General features: G+C 35.8%; 1 protein-coding gene across 1 annotated transcript in view; it reads left to right on the forward strand.

Annotated features, from left to right (window-relative positions):
• RAPH1 (Ras association (RalGDS/AF-6) and pleckstrin homology domains 1) overlaps window positions 1-13,494 on the forward strand; it is an 82,786-nt gene that overhangs the window by 12,369 nt on the left and 56,923 nt on the right. The window lies entirely within an intron of this gene.

Raw genomic sequence — 13,494 nt, forward strand, 5'->3', positions numbered from 1 at the left:
GAACATAGACTATACCTTCCAATAGGAGGGAAGAGTCTTAAGGCAGATAGTTGTGAGAGGAGCATGAGACTGGGAATATTGTTGCAGTCATGTTGGAAAAGACCACCTATCTTGCCATAACAGGTAGGTTTATTAATCCCCAGCTGAAATTCTGGTGAACAAAATTTTATCCATCTTCTTTTATCTGAAAAAAAATTTTATTACACATGGTGAGGAAGTTATAGATGTTCAAATGCCACTGTCTTTAAGAATGAAGGTTAAAAAGTAGTCCTTAATCCTGTTCTCACTGTTCTTGAAGCTTTTAAAATACACAACTATGCAGACTCCAGCCCAGTCTCCCACTAATTAGAATGTACTGGATGGACCTCAGACATATATTTTAAAAGCTTCATGGTAACTGTTGAAGAGGTTTCAAGCCTTCTACCTGTACTCCACATGCATTAATCACCACCACCTTCCTGTTGATTCACTAACATTTTGAAACTTCCCTCCTCTCTTTGTATTCAAAATATATGATATCAATAGAAAACAATGGTAGTCTATACTAGAGTACTAAATAGTGCCATATGACAGTAAGTAAAAAAACCCCTGAGATTTAAAAGAACCTACATGCTGTAGTCATTAGGGTAGTTTCATGGAGAAAGTGAACTTAGATTGGATCTTGAAAAATATATGAAGCTTAGATATGTTTTGTATTGATGGGAAATTCTTCTCAATTGGTTGTGAACATTATGTTTACTCATTAACCATTATGTTTACTCATTTAAACAGATACCTTGGAGGTATTCAGATGAATCATTTTCCTCTCAAATGTGGAAATAAAATGCAAGGGATTTTCATATAGTTTTCATGTAGTTGATGTTTCTATTTTAGTTATCTTTTTCAGACATGGCTTAACAAAGTCAAAGGTATTCCTCCCTGTGACAGCCTCTGAAAGACTACTTTAGCGGTGTATCATTTATCTCTATGTCTAATTATTAAATCTGATCTTAAGTAAATCTGATGGTGTTTAAGTCCTTTTAAATGTTTTCATCAACCACCGTCTCAAATAAAGAAGTGAAGAAAGCATCATTGATAGAAGTTGGGTCACAATGAAAATAGCCCTCAATAGAGTTACCTGTGCACTAGGCACTGGGCTGAGTCTTTTATGTAGATCATTTCATGTATGCTTCACCATAATGATGTGAGGTGATTTTTACAAATGAGAAAAGAGGTTTAGAGGATTTAAGAGGGCTGGTACAAGTTCATGGAGCTATTCCTTGTTTGAATCAGGTAATCTAATAACTAGAGAGCCCCAGCTTTTAATCAAATGAAGTTCATTTCCTTCAACTGGGAATGCATACTAAATAGTGATGGAAGAGGAGACAGGCTTACCATCTGTGGAATGATAAATTGCAACCAAGAATGTCTTCTTTTTTGTGTACTGTGACTATGAAGCCAGTCATGTGAACCCTTTAGCTATGATCAAAAACAGGGCACCAAACAACACTACCTGTTTTTAGATTTGGCCAATTTGGCAAGATGAGAATCATTGATATTTTGAAAACCCCCTTCTTTTTTACCGAACATGCTGTCTAACCAAAACTTATAATGGTTAGGCATTGTTACTGGTTTATTTAAGGTTGTAAGAAGGTTTGTGAAGTTACTAGTTTTTATTTTTAATTTTAAAATGAATTTTAATTAAATTTTAATTTTTTAAATTGTATTTAGAGGTTAATGAACAGGTAGACTATAAAATATTTTTAATCTTTCCTCTTTCTGAGACTTTCTTTGAACTTTGGTTTCCTCATTATAGTAAGATGCTTTCCTGCTTCTTCAAACTAGAGCAGTGTACTCCCAGACCCCTAGGGTGAGTCTGCCTGTGTGCAGGGGGTTAGAGGGATTGGGAATGCAAAGCCACAGAGTAGATGTGACCATTATCCTGGAGCTCTAAATTTACTCGATGATAGGCAGTTTTAAACATCTTTTCTATTTAACTTATGGAGTAGAATGTGAAAGTAATGTGGATTTTTAAGATAGTTGAATTCAAAATAAATTTTAGGCATGCAGCAAGCCCACCCTAGGGATATTATTTATTCTCTCACTGGTTGCCATTTTTTGTGCTACCTGGAATCCGTATTTTGTTGTACAGCAAGTCAAATTTATTTCTTTCTTGTAACCATTGTAACAAATGAATAGACTGAGAGGTAAAACTGAAACTCAGAAAAACCCTAAACGTATTAAATTAATGAGAAGTCAAGCACCCTGAAGAAATTTCTAGATTACCGCTGAGACCTGGTTTTTGCTGGGAATTCGGACTGCAGAGAAGGTGGAGGAGCTAGCTCCCGAAGCCTCTCCCTCCCCTGAAGTGGCATGCCTTAAAGAGTAACTGGCCACAGGTATTTTTCTTCTGGAATTAAGATTGAAGACAGAAGACTGATAAATTGGGATTTAGAGGGAAGTCGGTAATGAAAGAGTAGAACCTGAGTGGATTGGGAGGGGTGGGGAGAGACCGTTGGATTTTAACTAGTCCTTTTCTTTTTTCTCCACGTTAAGAAAATGAGGCCTAAGGATTTAAATGATTTACCCCATAGTTCCAGCAATTAGTGGCAGAATAACAATTTCCAGTCTTCTTACCCCTTGATAAGTCCTAGATGGCTTAGGCTGGGAATATCTTGCAGACTTTCCTTAAATGGATCACCCTTTCAGTGGTATGAGATAATGAAGGTCCTGTTCCTACTAATTCATCTTTAAGTCATAAAAATGAAAGATTTACATACTTGTGTTTTCTTGTCAACCAGAATTTGTGTTAAAATGTTAGATGATGTTTAGCATCTATTGTTTAAACATCTCACAGACTCATTCTGAAAATGTCAGTAATTTTATAGACTGTATCCTTTTTACCCAAAGAAAATCTTGGCCATCAGTGTTATCTCTTTCCATTTGTGACTGGTTAATGTCCGGAATAATGAGCCATCTCTGGTTGGTTTTCTGACTCCTGCCGTGATAAAATACTAAGATATGCAAAGATAGAGGAAGAACTGTATGTGGGATTTACTAGTAAAGTGATTTCTCCCCAGCCTTGAGTTTCTGTTGAGAATTCTGGTTAATTATAAACTTTTTTTTTTTTTTTAGCAACTTTATGAATTTGGGGTTTTCATATGTAAGAATTTGGAGTAACTCCTTTGAGGGATACTGAGAGAGGGAAATAATGAAACAGAATGAAAAGAGAGTCTAAAGAGTTGGAGGTGTAAAGCAGGTTGCAGAACAGGATTATAGAGGTTTGGAAAGGAGAGATAAAGGAAGCTGAGAGAAGAGACGCATTGTGATAAATGTATTGATAAACTTCCTTATAAACTTCCAAAGAATTGAATAAATTATTTGCTTAAAACTAGTTTGAGGTAGGTTTCTGTCTCAGAGACCCTTACGAATAATCATTTGTTAATTTTTGCAAGAGAGTCATATTATAACACAGCTGTTGAATCAAATCATATCTCAAGAAACAGATAGCCTTGTGAAATAATATTCAAATATTCTGCTGAAACTAAAGTGCATTTTAGAATTTTTTCCTGAACAATTCCTCTACTAAAGGGAAATTAATTTTAAATGTATTGGCTCCTTTAAATTCATATTTACTGAGAGCCAGATTAATTAGCCACTTTCTATTTTTAAGAAATGCACCTTTAGCTTTGAGTCATCTTAAATTAGAAATGTTTAGCAGGAAAAAAGAAGTTGAAATTCAGATGGAGAATATGATTCTTTCATAGTTGCTGTGGGGTGAAAAATGAGAACCATATGGTCTCTTTCTAGAGCCTGCAACCTAGTTGGGTGTGGAGGGTGATAAGGCAAGTGCACACATAACCTCCACACAGTACCGAGCTTGTCAGTGGTCAGCGCCGTAGAGAGGTGCAAAGTTCATGGGCCTCTCTGAGGAAGTAGTATGTAATTCTTCTTTTGTTTAATGAGAACAGCACTTAAATGTTGTTTTAGTTTTCTTTAAATTAAGGTATAATACACATACATAACATTCATTTTTTTTAAGTGTGAATTTCAGTGGATTTTAATTATTCACAACTAGTATGACTTCACCACTGTCTGATTCCAGAATAAACTTTTTAAAAATTAGCTGAGCTATGCCCTCTAGTTGTCAGGCCCTCCCACTCCCTACTGGTTTACATCAGGGAGCCTCTGGTACTTGTATTGGCCACCTGATCCCTGAAGGCTTTTAAGTTTCCAACCAGCCTTTAGGAGTTGTTTTTTTCTAGTTTCCTTAATCCTGGAAGCAACTATCAAAATTAGTGTGGTGGCGCAGGTGTGGGGCATACTGGCTGTTGTCCTGCTGAGCATCCTTTTCCCCACCTCTGTTCCCAGTCTGCCCTCTGACTCCTTCAAAAAGGGTCCCCGCCTCGCCTGAACCCCTTGTGAGGGATGACTTCTGTGGCCCTTGAGAGGGCTTCCTTAGAGTACAAGCCATACTCCCTTTCTTGGTTTACAAATCCTTACGTGAATGATCTGGCTCCCTCTTCTTGTCAGACTAATCATTCTTTCTGTTTCATGACATACCAAACTTGTACCCTCTGCCTGGAATGCTTTTCTCTCTGATCTTTGCATGTCTGACTCCGTCTTGTCATTCATATCTCAGTTTAAATATCACTACCCAGAGAGGCCGAGAGGCCTTCCCTGGTCATCAAATCTAAAGGAGCTAATTGCTCACTTTCCACGCAACCCTAATTTAATTATCACCACAGTGTCACGGGTCTAATTTTGCTGTTGTTAATAATTCTCTCCCTTGACTGAAATGTTAAGTTCAGTGTTAGCGGCCCCTTATTTGTCACATGTATTAACTATATCCTGAGCTACAACAGTGTTTGGCACTTAGCATGTGCTTAATACGTATTTATTGAATAAATGTTGAGTGAAATGCTTGCTTTGAACGGCGGCTCTTGCTCTGGTTCATCTGGTGTGATTCTACCAGTTTCTGTCTTCCAGAAATTTGCCAAAATCTCAGGTCCTTAGCCATCTCCAGCTCTCACTGCCTTTATAGAGTTTATTCTCTTTCGTAATTGTTTATGGTCTTTTCAATGGAACGTTTGGGAGGGAGAGAAATATATTCTGTCACTCTTTTGACAGGTTGAGATGTTTTGCTCAGGTTGAAAACATGAACAAAGGCCAAGTTAGGAAACATGGCTTGTTTTTAGAGAAGATTAAGTAGTTTAGGTTGATTGGAGGGTGGAAAATAAGGTTGAAAATTTAGGTTGAGGGCCATGTCAGAGAGGGTCTGAAATCACTTGATGAAAAGTTTGTACTTAATTCAGAATATCATGGGGAACCCTTGTGGGTGTTTGAGCAGAGTTGTGACATGAAAAGAGTTTTTAAGGAAGATTACTCTGACAGTGATGGATTAAAGAAGAGAGGTCAGTTAGGAAGTTACTAGAATAATCTGAAGATGATTCAGTGTGAATCTGAACCAAGGTAGTGGTCAACAAAATGAAAAGGAAGGCAATGAGTTAGAAAAATAGTTAAGCCTTCTGGTGTTGACACTGATGAATTGCCTATGATAATTACAGTTTAGCAAAGTGACGTTTATTTAGATGGATTGGTTGATTGCATGGGGAGCTGTATTGAATGTGTCTTCTATCAGTAGTGTGTTGTAAACGTCTTTCCTAGGAGTTTTACATTTATGAGATGAAACAGAAAGCAGACATCTCAGCTTTGTTGGGTGGGGGATATTTGGTCAGTTCTGGCACTTCATGTCTCTGGATGTTGGCAAGAGGTCAGGGAATATGTTAATGAATAATGGGTGGTACAGGTGTTTCACTGTTTTAACTCCTTTTGTTCTCACATTCAGTAACAAAATTTTAAAAGTCAAAGCTTAAAAAAGCCCATCTTCAAGTCTATAGCTTTAGTTTTATTATTTGATTAATACTAGTCTTTGGTTTAGAACTGAATTCTGGTGTCTTCCTGACCTACTTATAATGTTAACTAACTTTTTTTTGTACTTAGTTACTTGGCTTTTTTCATCTGAAAGTTGGAAATGATTGTCTTTTGCTTCTATGAAAGAATTATCTGATGAGTAATTATTTTTCTAAGATATTAAGCTTTTATTTCTATTGAGTTAAACTAATTTTATGATAACTAAAATAACTTTAAAAAGTTAACTTAGTAGGCCACACAAATGCAATTTAGGAAAGGTAACATATGCATACAGAATAAAAATTATGTGTTGGAGAAATATGCAGTTGTTTTTTAGGGTTCTTAGGTTAAACCGCATTATTTTATTTGGTAAAAATGTTTCAGCCTATATGGGTTTTTTTTCCTTTAAATTTATTTCTGAATTTTAAATGATTTGCTAGTTGACATACTCTGTTTTCCTAACTGAACTTCGACTTTCTGAAGGTAGAGACTGTTCTTTCTTGTGTCTCCCTTTCTTCCTCTCTCTCTTCCTTAATTTATTTTGATAAAATTTTAGACTTACAGAAAAGTTGTAAGAAGAGTACAAACAACTCCCATATTCCCTTTACTTAGATTCACCTATTGTTCACATTTTACCTAATTATCATTCCCCTCTCCCTATGTGGATATTTACACCCACATGTACACACACACACATTTTTTCCCTGAGCCATTTAAGAATAAGTTGCAGACATTATTCCCCTTTATGACTAAATTTTTTAGTGTATGTTTCCTAAGAGCAAATATATTCTTATATATATAACTGCAGTACTATTATCAAAATCAGGAAATGAAACATTGGTGCAGTGCTATGATCTAATGTAACAAAATAAAATTTTATCAGTTGTCCCAATTTGTCCTTTACAGCTATGTTTGTATACTTAAATATATTCTCTGGATCCAGGATCCAGTCCAGTATCAAACATTGCATTTAGTTGTCCTGTCTCTTTAGGTTTCCTTTAATCTGGACCGTATCTTCAGCCTTTCTTTGTGTTCTCGGCCTTCACATTTTTGGAACTATAGGCCAATTATTTTGTAAAATGTTTCAAGATTTGATTCAGGTAATGAAGTTTTGTCAGGAATACCACAAAATGATAATGTGTCTTCTCACTGCATCATTATAGGAAGCATATGATGTTGGTTTGCCCCAGTATTGGTGATGTTAACTTTGATCACTTGGTTAAGGAAGTGTCCCTCCAGTAATTTGTGGGGAGATATTTTGAGAATATGTAAATTGGGTAATCAGATATTCACCCACTATTCTTAGCATCTATTGATGACTCTTGCCTGAATCAGTTGTTGCTGCAGTGGTGGCAAAATGGTGATCTTCTGTCATTTCATCTACATTAATTAGTTGGCATTCTATTGTAAGGAAGAGCTTTCTTCCCATATATTTATTTGTATCAGTATAGATTCATGGATTCTTGTTTTATTTAATGGGTTATATTTTGTTTCTCTCATAATTAATTTTGATGCTTAAATTGTCCCAGATTAGCTCCTAGGACCCTGCTTCAGGGTCCTGTGCTCTTATGACATGTCCCCATTGAGCAGCTTCTGGCACAAGAAGATGTTCTGGGGGCTCACCTTATTGTTTTCTCTGCCCCAGCTCTGGAGTCATTACTCCAAGGATCTCTGGTTACTTTTTCAGTAGAATATATATTTAGAAACCAAAAACTGAAAACTAGGTATGCTAATGGCTACTGGGATATTATTACTATGAGGCCTTTTCAGTGAGCATGCCTTTGAACACACATGCACGTATATTATTTCTGTCACTCCCTTTACCTCTGTCTTGGAAACCTTGAGTTCATACTGATGATGCGAAATCTGATCCAAATGGCTTCTATGCTGCAGGCTGCAGCTGTCTCACACTCTCCCTTGTTCCCCCAAGTGTGGGCTGCCTTGAGCAGCTGTATTTCCTGCCAAGCATTTGGCTGTCTTATAGAATAGGGCAGAAGTGGAGAAAAACAATAGTAGACCACTATCCTAATGAGGCTTTCAAGAATTTCAAGACAATTTCTCCTACCCAAGAAGAGTAGTCAAGTTGTAGCCTTTATGGAAGGTTGGAGCTGGAGAGTGCAGGAGCAATATCAGCTGTCTCCAAAGATAACTCCCTACTTCTGTAGGGAAAAGTCCCAAGCATGGAGCAAAATGAGCAAGATGAATATCTCCGGAAAGTCAGGGAGAAGAGAGAGATGTATGTATTCACATATATGTATATGTATATATATATACACACTCACACATAGATGTACTGTGTTAGTTTCCTAGGGCTGCTGTAACAAATCACCACACACTGGGTGGCTTAAAAAACAGCAGAAATTTATTTTCTCATAGTTTCTGAAATAAACTTGAAAAGTTAGAATAGAAACAAAAGAAACTTTACACTTCATTTCTGTTTTTCAATTTTTGTTATTTTTTAGTTGCTCTGTGATTTCACATTATGGCTTCTTATTTTTAGGAATGTTTAGAATTTCTTTGAAGAGCATTGAACTAAGATTGTTTTTTCCTCTTTAGATAAGGCATTCCTGTTTGGGGTTTAGTAGATAAAGAATATTCAGTGTTAAGAAAACCCAGTGTAAATACAAGAATGAATATGGTTCATCATTCTGTTCAAAGAATTCCTTTACTGGGAACTGTATTTAAGCGCTTGATAAATAAAACATTAAATTAACAACAATGCCTTTGATTTGGCTTTTAACTCTTAGGCATTATAACCTCTACCAACTGTTAAAAGAGTTCTTGTTTGTTTTTATGCTGCTTTCCGTAATCTTTAGTTACCTCACAGGTAATATACATGATAATGAAGAGGATGTGTTAGTTACATCCTGGGTTGTCAAAAACAGAGATAAGTAAAGGAGAAGGCATAAGGGTGTGAATCACCTCACCTAGTATTTCTCTTTCCTCTGGGTAAGGAGGGTTTCCCAGTCGCTGTCTCAAGAGTACTGCACCTCTTTTATTTATCGAGGAGGTTCAGTTCCACGTGGAAATGTTACAAAACTTAGTTCCAGGTGTCAGCTCATTCCAAGAGGACCAGGCCATGCAAGTTCCCTCCTGGCCAGTTAGTTTACTGGGTTCCTTTGGATAACATAGTACTTTGCTTCTTTCTTAGTCCCTTTCAACACTTGGGAGACTGTAGCTTCCTTTAAACTTGCTTCATGCACAGGTCTACAAGAGGAACTTTGTTCTTAGAGACTTTGTTAATCAAGATAGCTCTATGTTTACCACCCCTCCCATACTAGATTAATGTTCTTTTAAGTCATGGAAGATATTTTTTGCTTTCTTTGTATCCTGTGTAGTACTTACCATAATGTTATTTGTAGGCAAGGTATTTTGAAGTGTTGGATCTCAAGTAGAACTTGGGCCTTTCTGTTGAGGATCACTAACCTCTAGAGAAAATTTGAGTGATGGATACAGAAAGCAACTTTTGATTACTTTTTTAAAAGCTCACTTGCTTAGTAAATTAATGACAAGCTGTAAAATGATGTTTATTTATGAGAAGGGTCATAGTGGAAAAGGATCCTCAGAAAAAGGACCTGATGTATGCATAGAACATAAATAAATAAAAGAAACATATCAAGCATGGGAATTTAGAATTTGGGGAAAAGTCAGTTTAGGTTCTCACTTTCACATTATGTGCCAAACTAAGCTACCTATTGTATAATACAATAATTACATAAAAGATTGAATAATGAAATAAAACTAAAAATTTACATAAACATTTATCTGATTTCTGGATGGAGAAGAATTTACTGAACAAAGCAGTGTAAGAATGTTTTTCACCATTTGTACATTTGATAACTTAAAAAAATAAAATGTTTAGCAGTGTCTTAAAAAAAGAGACCATCCAACAAAATTGAAAGATAAAACCTGAGGAAAATGTTACTATACACACAACATGTTTGATATCTTGATTCTGTAAAGAGCTCATGTAAATTCAATTGTTTATTAAATTCCCAGTTTCCACTTGGACAGTTTACACAGTTTACACTATTTATTTCATGGCAGAACTACGAGTTGTAGGTCTGGAGAGAAACATACCTCTTGGTGCCCTGTTAGGATGAGTACTTAACAGCCCTCCATCCCCCACAATTCTCAGTTCATTTTACATTGTGTTGTGTCCTATGTCTCTCCTTTTCCTTCTCTGCTTTGACTTCCTCCCTCCTTTTGATGGGTCCTCTTCCTCTTTTTGTGCCTTACTAAATTTAACAGTTTTTTTTCCTTATTGTTTCTTTTGTCAGATTTAGGTTTCCTTCCTCTTGCTTTTATTTTGCAAGGGTTGTATCTTGCACAGTTGGGGGCATTCCTTGAACCTGGAAGTCTTTATAGGCCCCCTTCTCATAGTGTCTTATTTTCACAAAAAGCAATTATTTTGAATGATTTTTGAATTTTTGAATTAAAGGGACAAAAAGAGTTTGGTAATAAATAAGGCACCCTGGCTGTATACCATGTATTTTTCTTACCGCTCTAAGTATGTGACTTGTGTAAGTTGTATTTCCTCTCAAGACTTTAATTTTTGTATCTATAATTATCTCTACCTGGTATCTATTGTGGCCTTCTAATGGTCTTTCTGTTCTTTAATAACTCTTGCAGAGGCACCATGACCTCTGGCTAAAATACCATTTCTCCCCCTACCTCTTTCACTTCTGTGTTTAGTTCTTTCCAGTTGTCTTCTGGAGAAAAAAAAATAGGCTTGGCTTTCAAGTTCCCACCTTAGTCCTTGACTTTTAAGTCTCACTCTTCCCTCTTGTTTTATTTGACTCAGTCTCATGATGTTCTCACAAAAACAGACTTTCTTCATTGCTTTTTATAATTTGCCCTACCTGGAATATATTTATTCAGTCCTTAAACCCTAATCTAAGCCTGCCCCGCCTTTGATAAAGATCACCATTCTGTCTTGCGATGAGGAAATTGAGTAGTAAACCAAAATACCTTCCAAGAGGAAGATTAATAGGGAAAATATGCTTGAGTAATTAACTTCATGTAAAATTTAGTGGGAATAATACTGATTCACTAAGGCAATGGGTGGTTTTGTCTTATGTAGTGGAGTGTACTATATATTACAAGTTTTAACCGGTAATAATTGAAGCACAATTATTCATTGTTATCTGTGAAATGAAACCAACCAGCATTGTAAGCAGTGGTGGATCATTCCCTCCATTATTTCTATTTTCATTTCATGAATAAAATAACTGTAAAGTAGTTTAAAATATTAATTAAATCATTATTAGCTATAATTATTATTTTTCTGTAATAAATAATATGATTTTGAAATAATATTTAGACTAACTAAAACCTCTAATTACCTGAGTCCTAATAACTTCCTCATTTTTTTTCCAGTTGGATGTTTGCTAGGCATCTCTCAATCTGTCTTCAAAACAGAATCCATACCTTTCTGTCCCCTAACCTGCTCCAAGGAACAGCAGGCAGAACAGTGTGGCTACTGCTGGAGGGGAGAGTGGGAAGGGAGTCAGGGAGGACCCTGAAGGCCTGGGTCACTCGGGGCCTTCTCAGCCTACCAGCGACTTCGGGTTTTGTTGTAATTCAGTAAGTCTGCACTTTGGAGGAGTAAATCTTTTTATTTGTGGTAGGATACGTTTATTCTTTCAGGACATAATTTCCCTCAGGTATAACAGAGCAGAGAATTTGAGTGAAATTTTAATATGTTCCTCCCAATGTACCTAATATAAAAGAGTAATAGTATTTATTCTAGTATGTATCATAGTTTTCTTGGGCCTATTTCCACATCATTAAGGAAAAGCATCACACTGGAAGCTATCCATTTAAATCCAAATTATTTTTAAAACAAAATTTATAAAGTTCTCTTTTTAAAAAAATTTTCTCTCTTTTGTTTGGAGGGACAATTGACTAACTGTTGTTATATTTGCATTTTCTGCTGTCATCATTTGCAGTAGGGACATTATGTTGGGAAAATTCAGGTTTAGAATTGTGATTTATTGGAGACAGGATTGATATATAACAAAGAATGAATTGCCTAGCTAGGTTTGCTGACTTTAGACAGTGCAGAGCCTGTAAGAAAACTCCTTGGGGCTCCTCACTGGGTGGGTGTAGTAGACAGAAACAATATCATATTGGGGGTAGGTGAATAAGGGTTAACATCAGCTTCTAGAGAATGGAGAGTGCTGTTTTAGAGTGTAGCTCTTTTAAGAAATGTTGTAGGACCTCAATTTTTATTGGAAAAGTCTCTGAATAAAGTGTCTTAAGTTCATTTTTATCAATAACCCATGTGGTGACAGAAATTCAAGGACAGAATTGGTAAACATTACATAAATGGTAAAAGTCAAATCGGTGCTTCAAAATTTCCATTTATTTTATGACTGTCATTGTTCCTTAGCCATATTTTCCTTCACTTGAGTTAATAGTAGTCTACAATAAAAACAAAACTATTAAAATATTGAAAGAGATTTTTTAAAAACCCAAATAATTATTGAGTTGGAATAATTGGAAAAAACTCACAAAACACACTAGACTTTGATGTGGAGTCTGTAGTTCAATTTGGATCCATAATTTAAAAGAGTCATATTCATTTTGAACTGTTCTGTGTTTGCTTTGTAAACACAAATTGCTGTTGTTTTCGGTTTTTTCCAGTGTAGCATCATCCTTATGGCCGTTTGCAGTGTGTGCTCAGAAGGGAAGTGTGGGCATAAGTATCATTATTTCAAAGCAGAGTTATTTTAGAATATTTTCACTTCTGGGTTATTCTAGTGTGTTTAGTTTTAAGGATTAGGGAGGAAGAGGAAGTTGACCACTCTGTCCCCAGCTCTGTTGCTGTTGGCCCTCATGAAGACTAGGTATTACTACTCCTAGGCATTCTCAAAGTAGCAATAATTATTTGAGTGAGTAAGTCACTGGTCAGATGGGGTTTTTCTTTGCACTAACTTTTTGTTTTTCATGGGTAGGTATCTTACTGAAGTATAATATCAGGTTTCTATTGAGATTGATCTGTAAATAATTGAGTAATGAATAAAAAATCTTAGAAATAGTATTAATACAAGTGAACTATAAAAGCCAAATTTCTTTAAGAGCCAAATTTATGAATTGGAGAATTAGTCAGCCCATTTTCCGTTTGTCTAGGTAGAATGCCCTGAGTTATACATGCTTATATATTAAGTTAATGAAGGAATTAAGATATTAAGAGATGAGAATTTCTTAAGTGAGTAAACAGGATATGATCTGATTTTCAACATCATTAAAACTAAATTCAGTTTTGATTTTGCAACATTATTCAATTGACCCTTTCTGTAAAATTTTAATAGTAAAATAAGGTTTAAAATTTAACTTCATGGGGGGAGAGTATAGCTCAAGAGGTAGAGGGCATGCTTAGCATACGCAGGGTCCTAGGTTCAATCCCCAGTACCTCCTCTAGAAATAAACTTTAAAATTACCCCGCCCCAAACAAACCAACCAAAATTTAACTTCATGGCACCTCATGAGATAGTTAAGTTCCTTATGTATCTCATAACCACATTTAAGGATCACAGAGATAATTTTGTTGATTGCTGCTTTGGAGGCATAAATTGTCTACAAATTCTTAACCTAGAT

This window comes from Camelus dromedarius, chromosome 4, assembly GCF_036321535.1.
Source record: "Camelus dromedarius isolate mCamDro1 chromosome 4, mCamDro1.pat, whole genome shotgun sequence".
Taxonomy (NCBI): domain Eukaryota; kingdom Metazoa; phylum Chordata; class Mammalia; order Artiodactyla; family Camelidae; genus Camelus; species Camelus dromedarius.